We start from the raw sequence: 17,316 nt of genomic DNA on the forward strand, positions 1-17,316 counted from the left end.
CTTAGCTAGGCCTGGAGAAACTGTGCAATTCCTGTCACTAGATAAAATATAAATAGGGGAGGCTGGGTATGTGGCTCTGGGCCACAGCACCATCCAATTCGAGTTCAATCCCCTCTACCAAAACAAAAACCAACCAACCAACCAACCAACCAACAAGCTTTCTTGGTTCTTCCCAGAATGAAATCTTCTGGCAATCTTCTCTAAAATCTCACCATGCTCATTTTGCACAGACAAGCTGGTAATACAAAAAGGGAAACCAAAGTCTTAAACAATCCAAACGGTCTTTAAGAAATTAAACAACGGCTGGAAGACACATACTTCTAGATACTAGATTTACTATAAAAGCGAATCTAAGTCCAATCGCATGGTCCTGGAGCAAGATAGGCATATACACCAATAGAGCAGCACAGAGTCTCACAACAAATTTGGAAATAAAAAATAGCTGTATTTATTGCCCTGGGGCCAGAAAACCCTTGTGAGAAAAATAGGCGTGTTTTTCCCGGGCTACTCATCTGAGGTGCAGGGCCGAAGCCAGGCTCCCACGCATGCTGCGGGGAGGGGGGGCCTCTACCACTGAGCTGCGCCTGCAGCCCACCACCCTCCTTTTAACCAGCTCACTTCCTAGAGACCAGCAAAACCACACCCACAGCCCCCCTGGAAGCCAAAGCAGGGGGTTACCCTCATTGATTGGGGTGGGGGGCAAAGATAGATTTTCAAAGAATACAAACACCAACCATAAAAACTAGTCTGAATAATGACATGGGTAGTTTCTGTGCCGGTAAAAGACAGCATTTATGGTTGCCGTGGTGGCGCCCTTCTATAATCACACACACCAGGGGGCTGAGGCAGGTGGATCCCAGTCAGGCTGCCTGGGCAATTAAGCAAATGCCTGTGTCAAACTCGGGGTGTTTTGTTGTTGTTTGTTTGGGGTACCAGGGATTGAACTCAGGGGCACTTGAGCCACAACCCCAGCCCTGTTTTGTATTTTAGAGAGAGACGGGGTCTCACTGAGTTGTTTAGCGCCTCGCCATTGCTGAGGCCAGCTTTGAACTTGCCATCCTCCTGTCTCAGCCTCCTGAGCCTCAGGGATTACAGGCATGCACCAACCAGCCTGGCTCAAACTCTTTAAGAGAGGACTTAGGGTGTCCTTCAGTGGTGGTAGGGCACTCCTGAATTGAATCTCCAGTACCAGGGGAAAAAACCCTCTAAAACGAAAACAAAGATTTGAATCAAAACTCAAACTTGTGCTTTTGTCGATGTGCTTACGTACATAAAAGTATGTAAATCAAAAAATCCGAGTGGAACCCTGACATAGCAGAGCTCCATATTTCGCCACTCCTGCAAGTACAAACACGCCAATGGAGTTTGTGCAAAAGTCCTGAACACTGAAACCCTCCTCCAACTCATCAGAGAAATGCAAGTGCAGACAGAGGGGATGGCTGCACACCCGCCAGGGTGGCGGATGTTCCCCGGCGTGACTGACTGGGCAGCGCAGCTTCCAGTATGAGGGGCTACTGGAACCTTCCGACACCCGGATTCACACCCAGGCGCCCAAGACCACGGTGTCTGAAGAGCTCCGTGGGGGCTGAGGCCCAGCCACCCCTCGCCACAGCCCAGAGGTGCAGGCTTGCTCGCTGACAATGTGCCCCAGGCAAGGGCGGCGGGAATCCCCACCGGACAGACAGTGGCTGAGACCCAAGGCAGGCGAGATGACGCCGCCACCCCCACGCCGCGGAGCTGGACTGGCCAAGGCATGCACCTCACCTGGGGCTAAGAGCCGTCAGGAAAGAAGCCCCTTCTGTGTGGAGATCCACACTTCGGGGAGCAGTCCCAAGGTAAGGAGCGAAGCCCTGGTGGCCAGACAGCACGGAAGGAAGGGAAGAGTCCCCTCGTGGGGCTCACCCAGGACGCCAGGAACACTGCCCCCTTAAGGATGGCTGCTCGCCTGCAGAGAACTGCCACACGTGTGTGTGTGTGCGTGTGTGTGCGTGTGTGCGTGCGTGTGTGCGCGCGCGCGTGTGTGTGTGTGTGTGTGTGTGTGTGTGTGTGTAGAGAGAGAGAGAGGAGAGAGAGAGAGAGAGAGAGAGAGAGAGAGAGAGAGTCATCCGCACAGTGTCCCTCCCAGAACTGTGGGGGCTTCCTGAGGACCTCTGCAGAGCTGAGAAGGGGTGCCAAGGGAAAGCCCTCCTGGACTGAGCGCATCGCCTCACCAGGCGTCCATATAGGGCTGAGCAGAACCTCCCCAGGCTGCACTGAGACCCCCGTAATAAGCACACCTCCTGGGCTGAAGGACAGCACCCCAGGAAAAGTGGCCGCTCCACAGCTGAAACGCCCACCTCGTAAGGGAGCCTGGGATGAAGCACCTCCCCAAAGGGCAGGGAGGTTGGGGCGCACACACACACCCCCTCCCCGCAGTGGGCTTTCTAGAATGCGCCCCCTGGGGCATCTGCGGGTCAACAGGGGTGTTTTTCCGGAAGCTTCTGGTACATGCCTGCCAAGGGAGACCCAGGGATGTCGCTGGAACCAGAGTGTGGCTGGCCTCTGCGCCCTGCCCGGCCGGGTCCTGGGGGAGCCGCCTGCAGTGCCCAGAGCTCCGTGGGGGACACACCCGGTGACCGGCAGACCCTCCGGGTCAGCCACAGAAAACGGGGTGCGCCACTTTCCCTTCCCCTGTCTCTGGCGCCCTCCAGGCACCACCTTCTCTGACAACTGCCACAAGAAACATCTCCAAAGGAACCAGTACCTCTTCAGCTGAGCGGGATAAAAGCGTAAATTTGGAGCCCACCGGTAGTGCGAGCGCCACCCGACTGGACGGAGGACGCTGGTGGATCTTCCTACCGGGTAAAAAATTCGTAGGATCAAACCCCACGACTCCCCGTGAGGAAAAAACTAAAGCATTTGTGCGAGCCCGGTGCATCGCGCACACCTGTGATGTCAGGGGCTCAGGAAGCTGAGGCAGGAGGATTGCAAATTCAAAGCCGGCTGCACCAATTTAACAAGGCCAAGAGGTAGTTTGGGAGAACTGTCTCCAGATAAAATCTTAGAGGGGAGGGGGCTGGTGATGTGGCCCAGTGGGAAAGCAGCCTGGGATTCAATTCCTGGAACGGGGAAAAAAGGGGGGGGAGGGGCTGGGATTGTAGGATTGTAGCTCAGTGCTACAGCACGAGTGGAGCCTTGCGAGGCACTGGGTTCGAGCCCCGGCGCACATATAAATAAATAAATAATACGATATAAAAAAAAAAAATTGAAGCTTAAAAGAAAATAAAGGACTTGTTGGGAAGCGCGCTCCCCAGAACCGAAGGTACGCATTATTCCCAGGCAGAAGTTTAGAAGCGATCCTAATAGAGTCCAAGTGAGACGATGGCGGCCACTGTCTTTCTTGTGTGGACCACTGTGCTCCAGGGGTTCCCAGCTGGCACCTGCAGGTGGCAGGTGAAGCTGTTCCCACCCAGCGAGTTCTCTGGAACAGCCTTGAGAATGGCGCTTTTCAGGGGGTCGTCCTGCCTGCGGAGCAGTGACAATTGGGTCGGAATAGAGCTCTGAGGGCAGCCGCCCCTCCAGGGGGCAGACAGATGCTCCAGTCCTGAGCTCCCACAGAGTAAGATTGCGGGTTTCAAGGCTTCTGGGGAGGCGCGGGTGGGGGATGGCGATGGGGCAAGTTGAAGAAACACCACAGAGCTTGCTGGCCATGTTGAGAGTCCACCTTTGTGGCCCAAGAAAGGCTCTTGCTGTGGTTGCCAGCGTCTGGTTCTTTTTAGAGTTCTGAAAACCTGTGTTTTGTTTTGACTCTGCTGTGACACCGGGTCTCACTGTGTTGCCCAGGCTGTTGTGTGGGGCTCCTTCCGTCTCGGCCCAGGGAGAAGCTGCGACCACAGGAGGGCGCCCTTCCCTGGGGAAGACATTTACTCAGCTGACCAGTATTTCTGTTTTTTTTTTTTTTTTTTTTTTTTTTTTTTTTTTTTTTTTTTTTTTTTTTTATGGTACAGTGTCTCCCCTGCCCACTTCAGTCCTGAGGATTGAACCCAGTGGTCTCTCCTACTCACCTACATTCCCAGCCCTTTAATTTTTTTTTTAAACAGTGTCTTGCTAAATTGCCCAGGCTACTCTGAAACTTGTGATCTTCCTGCCTCTGGATTCCTTGGATTACCTGCCCAGCATTAGTGGGTTTTGGAAATCCCTACTTCACTGTTCTGCAAAGTGGTTTTTACTATGTGGAACATTTTTTTTTTTATTGATTGTTCAAAACATTACAGAGCTCATGATATATCATCTTTCATACATTTGACTCTATTGGGTTTTGAACTCCCATTTCTACCCCAAATACAGATTGCAGAATCACATCGGTTACACACTCACATTTTTACATAATGGCATATTAGTGACTGTTGTATTCTGCTACCTTTCCTATCCCCTACTATCCCCCCTCCCCTCCCCTCCCCTCCCATCTTCCCTCTCTACCTCCTCTGCTGTTGTTCAGTTCTCTCCCTTTTTTCCCCTCCCCCTTGCCCTTCATAACCTCTTATAATTTTGTGTGTCATTGAAGGTCTCCTACCATTTCCATATGCTTTCCCTTCTCTCTCCCTTTCTCTCCCCCCATTCGTCTTTGTTTACTGTTAGTCTTTTCCTCATGCTCTTCCTTCCTGTTCTGTTCTTAGTGGCTATCTTTATATCAAAAAGGACATTTGGCATTTGTTTTTTAGGGCTTGGCTAGCTTCACTTAGCATAATCTGCTCTAATGCCATCCATTTCCCTGCAAATTCTATGATTTTGTCATTTCTTAGTGCTGCATAATACTCCATTGTGTATAGATGCCACATTTTTTTTATCCATTCATCTGTTGAAGGGCATCTAGGTGGGTTCCACCGTCTAGCTATTGTGAATTGTGCCGCTATAATCATTGATGTGGCAGTATCCCTGTAGTACGCTCTTTTAAGATCCTCAGGGAATAGTCTGAGAACGGCGATAGCTGGGTCAAATGGTGGATCCATTCCCAGCTTTCCCAGCAATCTCTATACTGCTTTCCAAATTGGCCGCACCAATTTGCAGTCCCACCAGCAGTGTACAAGTGTACCCTTTTCCCCACATCCTCGCCAACACTTGTTGTTGTTTGACTTCATAATGGCTGCCAATCTTACTGGAGTGAGATGGTATCTTAGGGTGGTTTTGATTTGCATTTCTCTGACTGCTAGAGATGGTGAGCATTTTTTCATGTACTTGTTGATTGATTGTATGTCCTCCTCTGAGAAGTGTCTGTTCAGGTCCTTGGCCCATTTGTTGATTGGGTTATTTGTTTTCTTATTGTTTAATTTTTTTAGTTCTTTGTACATTCTGGATATTAGGGCTCTATATGAAGTGTGAGGGGTAAAAATTTGTTCCCAGGATGTAGGCTCTCTATTTACCTCTTTTATTGTTTCTCTTGCTGAGAAAAAACTTTTTAGTTTAAGTAAGTCCCATTTGTTGATTCTTGTTATTAACTCTTGGGCTATGGGCATCCTATTAAGGAATTTGGAGCCCGACCCCACAGTATGTAGATCGGAGCCAACTTTTTCTTCTATCAGACGCAGTGTCTCTGATTTGATATCTAGCTCCTTGATCCATTTTGAGTTAACTTTTGTGCATGGCGAGAGAAAGGGGTTCAGCTTCATTTTGTTGCATATGGATTTCCAATTTTCCCAGCACCATTTGTTGAAGATGCTATCCTTCCTCCATTGCATGCTTTTAGCCCCCTTTTCAAATATAAGATAGTTGTAACTTTGTGGATTAGTCTCTGTGTCCTCTATTCTGTACCATTGGTCCACCCGCCTGTTTTGGTACCAGGACCATGCTGTTTTTGTTACTATTGCTTTGTAGTACAGTTTGAACTCAGGTATCGCTATACCTCCAGATTCACACTTCCTGCTTAGAATTGCTTTGGCTATTTTGGGTCTTTTGTTTTTCCATATGAATTTCATGATTGCTTTCTCTATTTCTACAAGAAATGCCATTGGGATTTTGATTGGCATCGCATTAAACCTGTAGAGAACTTTGGGTAATATCGCCATTTTGATGATGTTAGTTCTGCCTATCCATGAGCAGGGTACATTTTTCCATCTTCTGAGATCTTCTTCTATCTCTCTCTTTAGGGTTCTGTAGTTTTCATTGTATAAATCTTTCACCTCTTTTGTTAGGTTGATTCCCAAGTATCTTATTTTCTTTGAGGATATTGTGAATGGAGTGGTTTTCCTTATTTCCATTTCAGAGGTTTTGTTGCTGACATACAGGAATGCCTTTGATTTATGCATGTTGATTTTATAACCTGCCACTTTGCTGAATTCATTTATTAGCTCTAATAGCTTCTTTGTGGACCCTTTTGGGTCTGCTAGGTATAGAATCATATCATCTGCAAATAGTGATAATTTAAGTTCTTCTTTTCCTATTTTTATGCCTTTAATTTCTTTCGTCTGTCTAATTGCTCTGGCCAGTGTTTCGAGGACTATGTTGAACAGAAGTGGTGAGAGAGGGCATCCCTGTCTTGTACCAGATCTTAGAGGGAATGCCTTCAATTTTTCTCCATTCAGAATGATGCTGGCCTGTGGCTTATCATAGATTGCTTTTACAATGTTGAGGTATGATCCTGTTATCCCTAGTTTTTCTAGTGTTTTGAACATAAAGGGATGCTGTACCTTGTCAAATGCTTTTTCTGCATCTATCGAGATGATCATATGGTTCTTGTCTTTAAGTCTATTGATGTGGTGAATAGCATTTATTGATTTCCGTATATTGAACCAGCCTTGCATCCCAGGGATGAATCCTACTTGATCATGGTGCACAAGTTTTCTGATATGTTTTTGTATTCGATTTGCCAGAATTTTGTTGAGAATTTTTGCATCCAAGTTCATTAGAGATATTGGTCTGTAGTTTTCTTTCTTTGAAGTGTCTTTGTCTGGTTTTGGGATCAGAGTGATGTTGGCCTCATAGAATGAATTTGGAAGAGCTCCTTCTTTTCCTATTTCTTGAAATAGCTTGAGAAGTATTGGTATTAATTCTTCTTTGAAGGTTTTGTAAAACTCCGCTGTATACCCATCCGGTCCAGGGCTTTTCTTGGTTGGTAGTCTTTTGATGGCTTCTTCTATTTCTTCCTTTGTTATTGGTCTGTTTAAATTGTGTGTGTCTTCCTGTCTCAATCTGGGCAAATCATATGCCTTAAGAAATTTATCGATATCTTCACTATCTTCTTTTTTATTGGAATATAGGGTTTCAAAATACTTTCTAATTATCTTCTGTATTTCTTTAGTGTCTGTTGTGATATTGCCTTTTTCATCCCGTATGTTAGTAATTTGAGTTCTCTCTCTTCTTCTTTTCGTTAGCATGGCTAAGGGCTTGTCTATCTTATTTATTTTTTCAAAGAACCAACTTTTAGTTTTATCAATTTTTTCAATGGTTTCTTTTGTTTCAATTTCGTTGATTTCTGCTCTAATTTTAATTATTTCTTGTCTTCTACTACATTTGCTGTTGTTTTGCTCTTCCTTTTCTAGGTTTTTGAGGTGTAGTGTGAGTTCATTTATTTGTTGGTTTTTTCTTTTGTTGAGGAAAGAGCTCCAAGAAATGAATTTCCCTCTTAAAACTGCTTTCATTGTGTCCCATAGATTCCGGTATGTTGTGTCTGTGTTATCAGTTGACTCTAAGAATTTTTTTCATCTCCTCCTTTATGTCTTCTGTAACCCATTGATCATTCAATAACACATTTTCCATGTGATGTAGGATTTTTCCTTCCTTCTTTTATCATTGATTTCCAATTTCTTTCCATTATGATCAGATATGGTGCATGGTATTATCTCCACGCCTTTATATTTGCTAAGAGTTGCCTTATGGCATAATATATGGTCTATCTTTGAGTAGGATCCATGTGCTGCTGAGAAGAACGTGTATCCACTTGATGATGGTTGATATATTCTATATATGTCGGTTAAGTCTAGGTTATTGATTGTGCTGTTGAGTTCTCTAGTTTCTTTATTCAGCTTTTGTCTAGAGGATCTGTCTAATGGCGAGAACGGTGTGTTGAAGTCACCCATAATTATTGTGTTGTGGTCCATTTGACTCTTGAACTTGAGGAGAGTTTGTTTTATGAACGTTGCAGCTCCATTGTTTGGTGCATACAAATTGAAAATTGTTATGTCTTGTTGGTGGATGGTTCCTTTTAACAGTATATAGTGTCCTTCTTTATCCTTCTTGATTAACTTAGGTTTGAAGTTGATTTTATTCGATATGAGTATCCTACTTGCTTCTGAGGGCCATGTGAGTGGTATGATTTTTCCCAACCTTTTACCTTCAGCCTGTGTATGTCTTTTCCTATCATATGAGTCTCCTGAAGGCAGCATATTGTTGGATTTGTTTTTTTGATCCAGGTTACTAGCCTATGTCTCTTGATTGGTGAGTTTAGGCCATTAACATTTAAGGTTACAATTGAGATATGATTTGTACTTCCAGTCATGCTTCTTTATTTATTTATTTTAGTTTGGCTAGTTTTACATTTTGGTTATTTTCCTCCCCCTTTACTGAGATATCTCCTGCTGTTAGTTTTGGGCACTATTTTTCAATTCCTCTTCTTGTAGTATTTTGCTCAATATGCTTTGCAGTGCTGGTTTTCTTGCTGCAAATTCTTTTAGCTTTTGTTTATCGTGAAAGATTTTAATTTCGTTGTCAAATCTGAAGCTTAATTTTGCTGGGTACAGTATTCTTGGTTGGAATCCATTATTTTTCAGCGTTTGAAATACATTGTTCCAGGATCTTCTCGCTTTCAAAGTCTGTGATGAGAAGTCAGTTGTTAACCTAATTGGTTTACCCCTGAATGTAATCTGCCTCTTTTCTCTTGTAGCTTTTAATATTCTCTCCTTGTTCTGTACGTTGGCAATCTTCATAATTATGTGTCTTGGAGTTGGTCTATTATGGTTTTGAATGTTTGGGGTCCTGTAGGCTTCCAGGATTTGGCAATCCATTCCATCTTTCATCTCTGGGAAGTTTTCTACAATTATTTCATTTAATATGCTGTCCATACCTTTGGTTTGAATCTCTGTGCCTTCTTCTATCCCGATGACTCTCAAATTTGTTTTTTTTATGACATCCCATATCTCTTGAATAGATTGCTTGTGGGATTTAAGCATCTTTTCTGTGTTGACTATACTCTTTTCAAGTTGATAAACCTTGTCTTCATTATCTGATGTTCTGACTTCTACTTGATCATGTCTATTTGTAATATTCTCGTTTGAGTTTTTAATTTGGTTTATAGTTGCCTGAAATTCTAGGATCATTGTTTGATTTTTTTTTAAGATCTCTATCTCCTGGTAGAGCTCGTTCTTTGCCATTTGAATTTGTTTGTTTAATTCATTTTCAAAATATACTTTTATTGCTTGGACTTGCTGTCTCATGTCTTCTCTAATATTCCTTTCCATTCGAGTTAGGTATGCCTTGAGTTCTTTCCCTATCCCTGCTTCTGATGTTTCTATGTCCTCCTGTAGAATTAAGTTGTCTTGCATTGTTTGTACTCCTTTTTTTCCCTTGTTTTCTCATGTTGTCCACGTTACTTTCCAGTTCTATTTGATTGTCGTGTTTCTGCTCTCTTCTATAGATTTGTTTTGGTTCTGTATTACTCTGATGTCTCTACTTTGTGTTGTTAAACTATGCCTGCTAACGTGGATTCTGCTGGGAAGGAATTCCGACATCCGAGCTGCAGTGACGACACTACTCTGCTATGACGGGCCCCAGGCTCCTTGCCGGGGTGTCCTAATGGGGGGGTGTGACTGGACTGTCCCTGTTTGGTTTCAGCTCCCGGTTGCAGCAGGTGGGCGGTCTCCAGCTGCCCAGTATCACAGGCCGCGGGCGGGTGTTTGGTCGCCAGTGAGTGGGCGTTCTCCTACTGCCCAGTTACGCGGGCAGTGGGTAAAGTGTCGCCGGCGGGCCTGCGGTTTCCAGCCGCCCAGTCGCGAGGGCCTTGCCTCTAGTCCCCTGGTTTCTCCTGCTAGTCTTGGTTTCTCCTGCTAGACCAGGTTTCCCCTGAGTGATGGTTCTCGGCAGTTCAAACTGTACTCTGGGCCTGCCGTTTGTTGGGTGTGGAGGGTGACTATTGAGAACCCCGGCACTCAATAGATAGAACTGTAAAGCTTCCTTACCCGTCTGAAGTCCCGTAATCAGTCCGGGGGTCAGTGCGGGCTTGGCTGGCAGGATTCCAGCAGTTGTAGCCCCTTATCTCCCTGCTTGCTAATTAATCGCTTCTCTGGGGCGCCACGCCTTCTGTAGCCGTAGGGCAGGCCACGCGAATCAGTCGGCCTGGATCTCGGGGTCCCGCAGTTGGCTATTGGGAACCCCGGCACTCTATCGTTTTGATTTTTCCTGCTTGACCCTCCCCCAGCGCTGGCTAGACAGGTTTCGTTTTGGCTGCTGATGGGAGGGGGGGTTGAAGGTCAAGTGTCTCTAGTTGTCCCCTAGTCTTTATGCAGGCTCACTCTGATACTCCCTCCCCCGGAAAGCCTAGGAGAGATTTAATGCGAGTTCCCCGATGTATAGGGGGTGAGCTGAGTGACACACACCTGTTTTGTTGTTGCAATCTGTTGGAGATTGGCGGTGGATACTTCAGCTTTCCAAGATGGTGGTTGCTGATTCCTATGTGGAACATTTTAAGGATATTTACTTCCATGCAATCAGACCAAAGAGTATTTACTTTGTTTCTCATTTTGTTTTGGTAGATAATTTTATAAATCAGTGTGTGCATACTGTGAAGAGTTCTCTGTAAACAAGGCCTAAGAAATTACTTCTTTAGTGAGCTTGTTATTGCAAAATCTTTACATGATGAAATGGTACACTCAGTATATTCCCTGTGTGTTTGTGTGTGTGTGTGTTTGTGTGCATGCACAGTTATCCTGATTTAATGTTTTAAAACCATTACCCCCAATTTAGTGACTTAAAGTAACACCTAGTTATTATTTATTATCTCAGATATATAAATGACAGGTGTTTGTGGTCTTGACTTGGTTCTCTGCTATGGAGGTCAAAACATTGAAATCCCAATCTGGGGCAAACCGTGTTCTCTTCCAGAATGTCTGAGGTGGAATAGTTGAAAAAATTCATTCAGATTGTTGGTAGAATCCAATTCCATGTAGAATGGAACCAAAGTACTTGATTTCTTGATGGGTGTGACCTGAGTTTCACCCCCCCACACATAGGAGCAATTTCATGTTTCTGCATTCTTCTCTACATCTTCAATCTAGCAAGGGCTAATCCAATTCTGTGCATGCTAACAGCAACAGAAGATGTTCTGCTTTTTCAGGTCTGATGGGTACATGTCTGGGCCACTAAGGGTAATACCCTAGATGTAGATGAAATAACTAGTATCCTTAGTTTTGGCTGCAAATTGCGTTTGTCATGTTATGTACATAATCTGGGAGTGAAGTTCATGGGCACCATTTTAGATATTTGCCAAGCATAGACAGAGAAGTTCATCTAGCATTTTTAGGACAAATGGCTACTTCCTCATGGAACTTACTTTTTGGCTTCATTACTTGCCTGAATCTAATATTGTACATATTACCTCCATTGATAACAGGGTGTTTCTGTGCCTATCTATTGCTATGACTTTGGTGGATAATGTGGCACCAAGGTTAAGACAAATAGCTCAGGTGGCACCACAACTTGGTGTCCATACTCAAGCACTGAGTGTTAGCAAAAGTTAGTGACCAAATGTTTCCCCAAAGGACCAGAATGACATTTGTGTCTCTATGGAATTAGTATCATTTTGAAGCTCATGTCTCGTAATTATTAAGGAATCTTTTTATCAGGGAAATGCTAGTCAAAACTACATTGAGATTTCATCTCACCCCACTTAGAGTGGCAATTATCATGAATATAATTAATAAATAATGAATGCTCACAAAGATGTAGGGAGAAAGGTACACGTATACGTTGTTGGTGGGACTGCAAAGTAGTGCAACCACTATTGAAATTTCTCAAAAGACTAAAAGTAGAACCACCATATGTCCCTGCTATTCTACTTCTTGGTATTTATCCAAAGTAACTAAAATCAGCATACTAAAGTGATACATGCATTCCAATGTTTATAGCAGTGCAATTCACAAAAGTGAAGTTATGGAACCAAACTATGTGTCTATCAACAGATAAATGGATAAAGAAAATGTGGTATATATATACACAATGCAGTTTTACTCAGTCACAAAGAAGAATAAACTTATGGCATTTGCTGGTAAATGGGTGAAACTGGAAAACATGTTAAGTGAAATAAGCCAGACTCAGAAAGTCAGTTTTTCAGTGTCAGATATTTCCTCTCATATGCAGAAGTTAGAGGGAAAATGGAATAAAAAAAAGAAATAAAAAGAGGGGAATCTCATTAAAATTGAAGGGAAAACAATAGAATAGAGTTCAATGGGAAGGGAGGATAAAAGAGAAAGGGAAAGTACTTGGGAATGAAATTGACCAAGTTATGCTATGTGCAAGTATGAATATATAACAATGAGTACCACTTTTGCATAATTATAATGCACAATTTAAAAGTTAGAGGGGAGACCAATCAAGTAAAGGAAGGAGATAAGGAGGAGAGGAGGGAAAGGGGAAATAGTGGGGATTTCAGTGGAATGAATTATATTATGTACATATATGAATATGCCACAATGAATCTCATTATTATGTATAATTATAATGTAGCAATAAGAACATGAAAAGTAAAAGAAATCTGATTATATTTCTCTCCCTTGTACTCCCACCTTAGTAAATTTTCCTTGAATAAGAATGACAGTGTACGTTTTTTTAATGTAGAGAAGTCTCTCCTCAAGAGACAACCCCTTTATTCATGAGATTTTCCATCTATAAAATAGTCAAGTCTAGGATTTTATTGAACCTCAGTATTCATGGGGTTAAGGAGGTATATGTTCAGAATCCAGAATTTCCTGTACAACATTGCCTAGTATGCCCACATCCAGTGATCAAGGTCATTGGAAACTATAATTCATTCAAGACTGCTAGTGGCCCTGAACCTCAGGAATGAAGGTTTGGGTCATCCCACCAGAAATAGGACCATCACTAGACAGTCAGTTTGCTGAACACAAAGGTGTTATAGAGTGGGTACTGGAAAAAGTAACCACAAGACCAGCAGAATTTAGACATCCACATAAGCCCAGGCTTCCTGGCTCTCTTTTCTCATCATCTGCCTTTTCCTTTTTCCCAGGAGAAAGCAATCAGTTAGAGGGTCCTCCAAATCTGTCTTCTCTACACCTCCAGAAGACATAAAGGCAATAATTATGAGTACTAGTTTCTTATTTTGATATGAATTCATTTACATATATAAAATATATATTTGCTTTAAATAAAGGAAGTACTCATTCTTTTAATTTTAAGACAAGGTGTGTTATTAAGTTAACTTTATGTTTCAGTATTTAAGATATAGGATAGTAAAATAATGACCCAAACAAGAAAAATAAAACTTCAGGTTGGAGAGATATATCATGTTAAGCAAAATTATGACTTTGTTCTTCTCTCAATTTAGAGACTAAGGATGGTATAAAGATATGTCCGGATACCAAAGTGACAAGATTATCACTTATAGTGTGTCACTTTTCTAGACTGACTTATATTACCCACAATCCACTTTCTGGGATGTATCTGGTATCTCACAGGGGGATGCTTTGAAAGTTGTGGGTGGTGGTTGAAGGGAAGCAGCAGCCATTTGTAGCTCCCACACATTGCTGCTGATCTGCAGATTTACCTCATTGGCATGAAGCAACAACTGGACCTGCAATTTCTCTACTTTCCTGGGTATCCTCCTTCAGCTTCTCCATCTTCTGGGTCAGACCTGTATGTTTAGTGCAGGAGAAAGGGTCTTCCATGACTTCTTCAGGAGCCCTTGCCACCAAACTCGGAGGCAACAAGAAAGAATGTGTACCTCAATCTGTCCTTAAAGTATTCCAGATCATGTTTGTGGGTTTCAGCTTATTTGTTACTGCCTCGTTCTCAATTGAGATGACAACAAACTTATAGAGACTGTTTAATCACCTTTCATAATTGCATAATACCAGTTTCTTTTATCTAATCAATGAGTCTATGTATCCTGTACTATTATTAAGCCTCATTGTATTGCCACTTGTAGTTGTGTGTTTTCCTCCATGTTGATAGCTGTACACATGGCCTGTCTATAAATCCATCATTTAAAACTTTCTTGCTATTAAGCTCAAGATTTCAAATTAAACATGAAGAAATACCATTGACAGTGATGATTCAAAGTCTAAATCCTTATATTCTTATTTAATTTTTTAAAGAAAATGGCACAATATATTTTCCTATAAAGGAGTAAAAATCATGAGAATGACTAGAATTTCCTCTAACATTAATGAACTTGTGAAAATCAATAAATGTTCTATTTTTATATATGCAAAGTCTGAATCTTTTTACACAATATATCTGCAAAATAATAAAACATAACAATACTATTAAATACAAACATTTGTATTAATATTAAAAACAAGCTACACAATATTTTTCTTTAGTTTTACTGTTTGAAAAGCATAGAATGTGACAAGTCATACCTGAAGACAATTGCCATACAGGAACTCCTTCATCAGCTCCAAACAACTATGCCAGTGTCACATGTACACACATGCACACACACACACACACACACACACACACACACACATATTAAAATCTCCTATTAGTTTTGCTTCTCTGGTTCAAGACTTAATGAATCAGATTTTGGTATTAAGAATGGTTCCAAAGGAACAGAATCTTATGATGCTCTCCTTGAATTCATTCTGGGTTTTTTGGAAAAGATCTTTAATCTTGTTAGGTTTATAGGCCTCCATGACTCAGGTAGTCTACAGCAGGAAGTAGCAAAATAATTATTCAAATTCTCATCTTTAGATACCTGTAATCAAATGACTATAAAAGACAAGTCTCTGGATCTAAACATTTCTTAGAATAGTTTAGTCAAAATAAGGAGTATTATGGAGTTCTTTGGTTTGTTGTTTCTAAATATGTTGAAGAATTTGAGGAAAGAAAATGATGAGTTCAGGATCTTAAAGTCCCCACTTGAAGGTCAAATAAAGGACCTGCAAACTCCAATGAAGCACCTTGTAGAAAGTGCTCTGTCCTATAGCCACTAGGGCCAAGATTCTGGAAAACAAACATCACAGTCTAATTCTGTGAGTGGCTCAGTTATAATATAGATTGAATTTACAACTTTATAGGATCACTTCTGTTAATGTTAGAGCACTTGTTGGGAGAAATTGGTTAGTGAAAACTGGGAATAAGTATATATGGTTTCATGCCAATGAATCTGGGCACCTTGAACCCTCTTACACAGTTAAGGCTACTATAATAAAGTACCATAGATTGGGTGGCTTAGAAACAATCAATTTTTTAAAAATGTTTTATTTGTTTTTTAGTTATACATGACAGTAGGATCTATTTTGATACATTTATACAAACATGGAATATATCTTAATCTAGTTAAGATCACAGTCTGTGGATGTACACAATGTTGAGATTCACTGTGGTATATTTATATATGTACATAGGAAAGTTATGTCAGATTCTTTCCACTGTCTTTCCTATTCCTATTGCCCCTCCTTTCCCTTCATTCCTCTTTGTCTCATCCACTTCTGTCCTTTCTCTCCCCCAATTCTTTGTGTGTTAGCATCCACATATCAGAGAGAACATTCCACCTTTGGATTTTCGGTATTGGCTCAATTCACTTAGCATGACAGTCTCCAGATCCATCCATTTACCAGTGAAAGTCAAAGTCATTCTTCTTTAAGGCTGAGTAATATCCCATCGTGTATATAAACCACATTTTCTTTATCCATAATCTGTTGATGGGCATCTAGGTTGGTTCCATAGCTTAGTATTGTGAATTGAGCTTCTATAAACATTGATGTGGCTGTGTCACTAAAGTATGCTGATTTTAAGTCCTTTGGGTATAGACTGAGGAGTGGGATAACAGGGTCAAATGGTGTTTCTATTTCTAGTTTTTTGAGGAATATTCATACTGCTTTCCAGAGCGGTTGCACCAATTTTCACTCCCACCCATAATGTATGAGTGTACCCTTTTTTCCACATCCTTGCCAACATTTACTGTTACTTGTATTGTTTTAAAATTTTTTTCTTAGTTGTAGATTGACACAACGCCTGTGTTTTATTTATTTTTATATGGTACTGAGGATCAAACCCAGTGCCTTGCACATGGTAGGCAAGCACTCTACCACTGAGCTACAACCCCAGCCCTGTTGCTTGTATTCTTGATAATTGCCATTCTGACTGGAGTAAGGTGAAATCTCAGTGTAGTTTTAATTTGCATTTCTCTATTTGCTAGAGATGTTTAACATTTTTTTTCACACATTTGTTGACCATTTGTATTCTTCTTTTAAGAAATGTATGTTTCATTCCTTTGCCCATTGGGTTATTATTATTTTTGTCTGTGTTAAGCTTTTTGAGTTATTTGTATATCCTGGAAATTAATAACTTATCTGAGGTATGAGTGGCAAAGATTTTCTTCCATTCTGTAGGCTCTCTCTTCATGCTCTTGATTGTTTCCTTTGCTGTGAAGAAGTTTATAGTTTGATGCTATCCCATTTACTGATATTTTATTTTATTTCTTGCACGTTAGGAATCTTGTTAAGGAAGTCAGGTCCTAAGCTGACATGATGAAGTTTTGGGCCTATTTTTTCTTCTATTAGGTGCAGGGTCTTTGTTCTAGTGTCTAAGTCTTTGATCCACTTTGAGTTGAATTTTGTGCAGGTTGACAGAGGTTCAATTTCATTTTGTTACATATGGATTTCCAGTTTTCCCAGCATCATTTGTTGAGGAAGCTATCTTTTCTCCAATGTATGTTTTTAGCACGTTTGTCTAGTATGAGATAACTGTATTTATGTGGGTTTGTCTCTGTGTCTTCTATTCTGTTCCATTGGTCTTCTTGCCTGTTTTGGTGACAATACCATTCTGTTTTTGTTACTATACCTCTGTAGTATAATTTAAGGTCTGGTAGATAATGTGATGCCTCCTGCTTCACTTTTATTGCTATAGATTGCTATTCTGGGCCTGAAATTTTTATTTCATCTTCAATTCTGTAGCTTAATTTTTCTGGGTATAGATAGTATTCTTGGTTGGCATCCATTTTCTTTCAAAGCTTGGTATATATTATTCCAAGACCTCCTGGCTTTTAGAGTCTGGGCTGAGAAGTTAGCTGATACCTGAATTGGTTTACTTCTAAATGTGAACTATTGTTTTTCCCTAGAAACCTTTCAGATTTTATCCTTACTCTGTATGATAGGTATTTTCATAATA

The sequence above is a fragment of the Urocitellus parryii genome, chromosome X (genome assembly GCF_045843805.1).
Source record: "Urocitellus parryii isolate mUroPar1 chromosome X, mUroPar1.hap1, whole genome shotgun sequence".
Classification (NCBI taxonomy): Eukaryota; Metazoa; Chordata; class Mammalia; order Rodentia; family Sciuridae; genus Urocitellus; species Urocitellus parryii.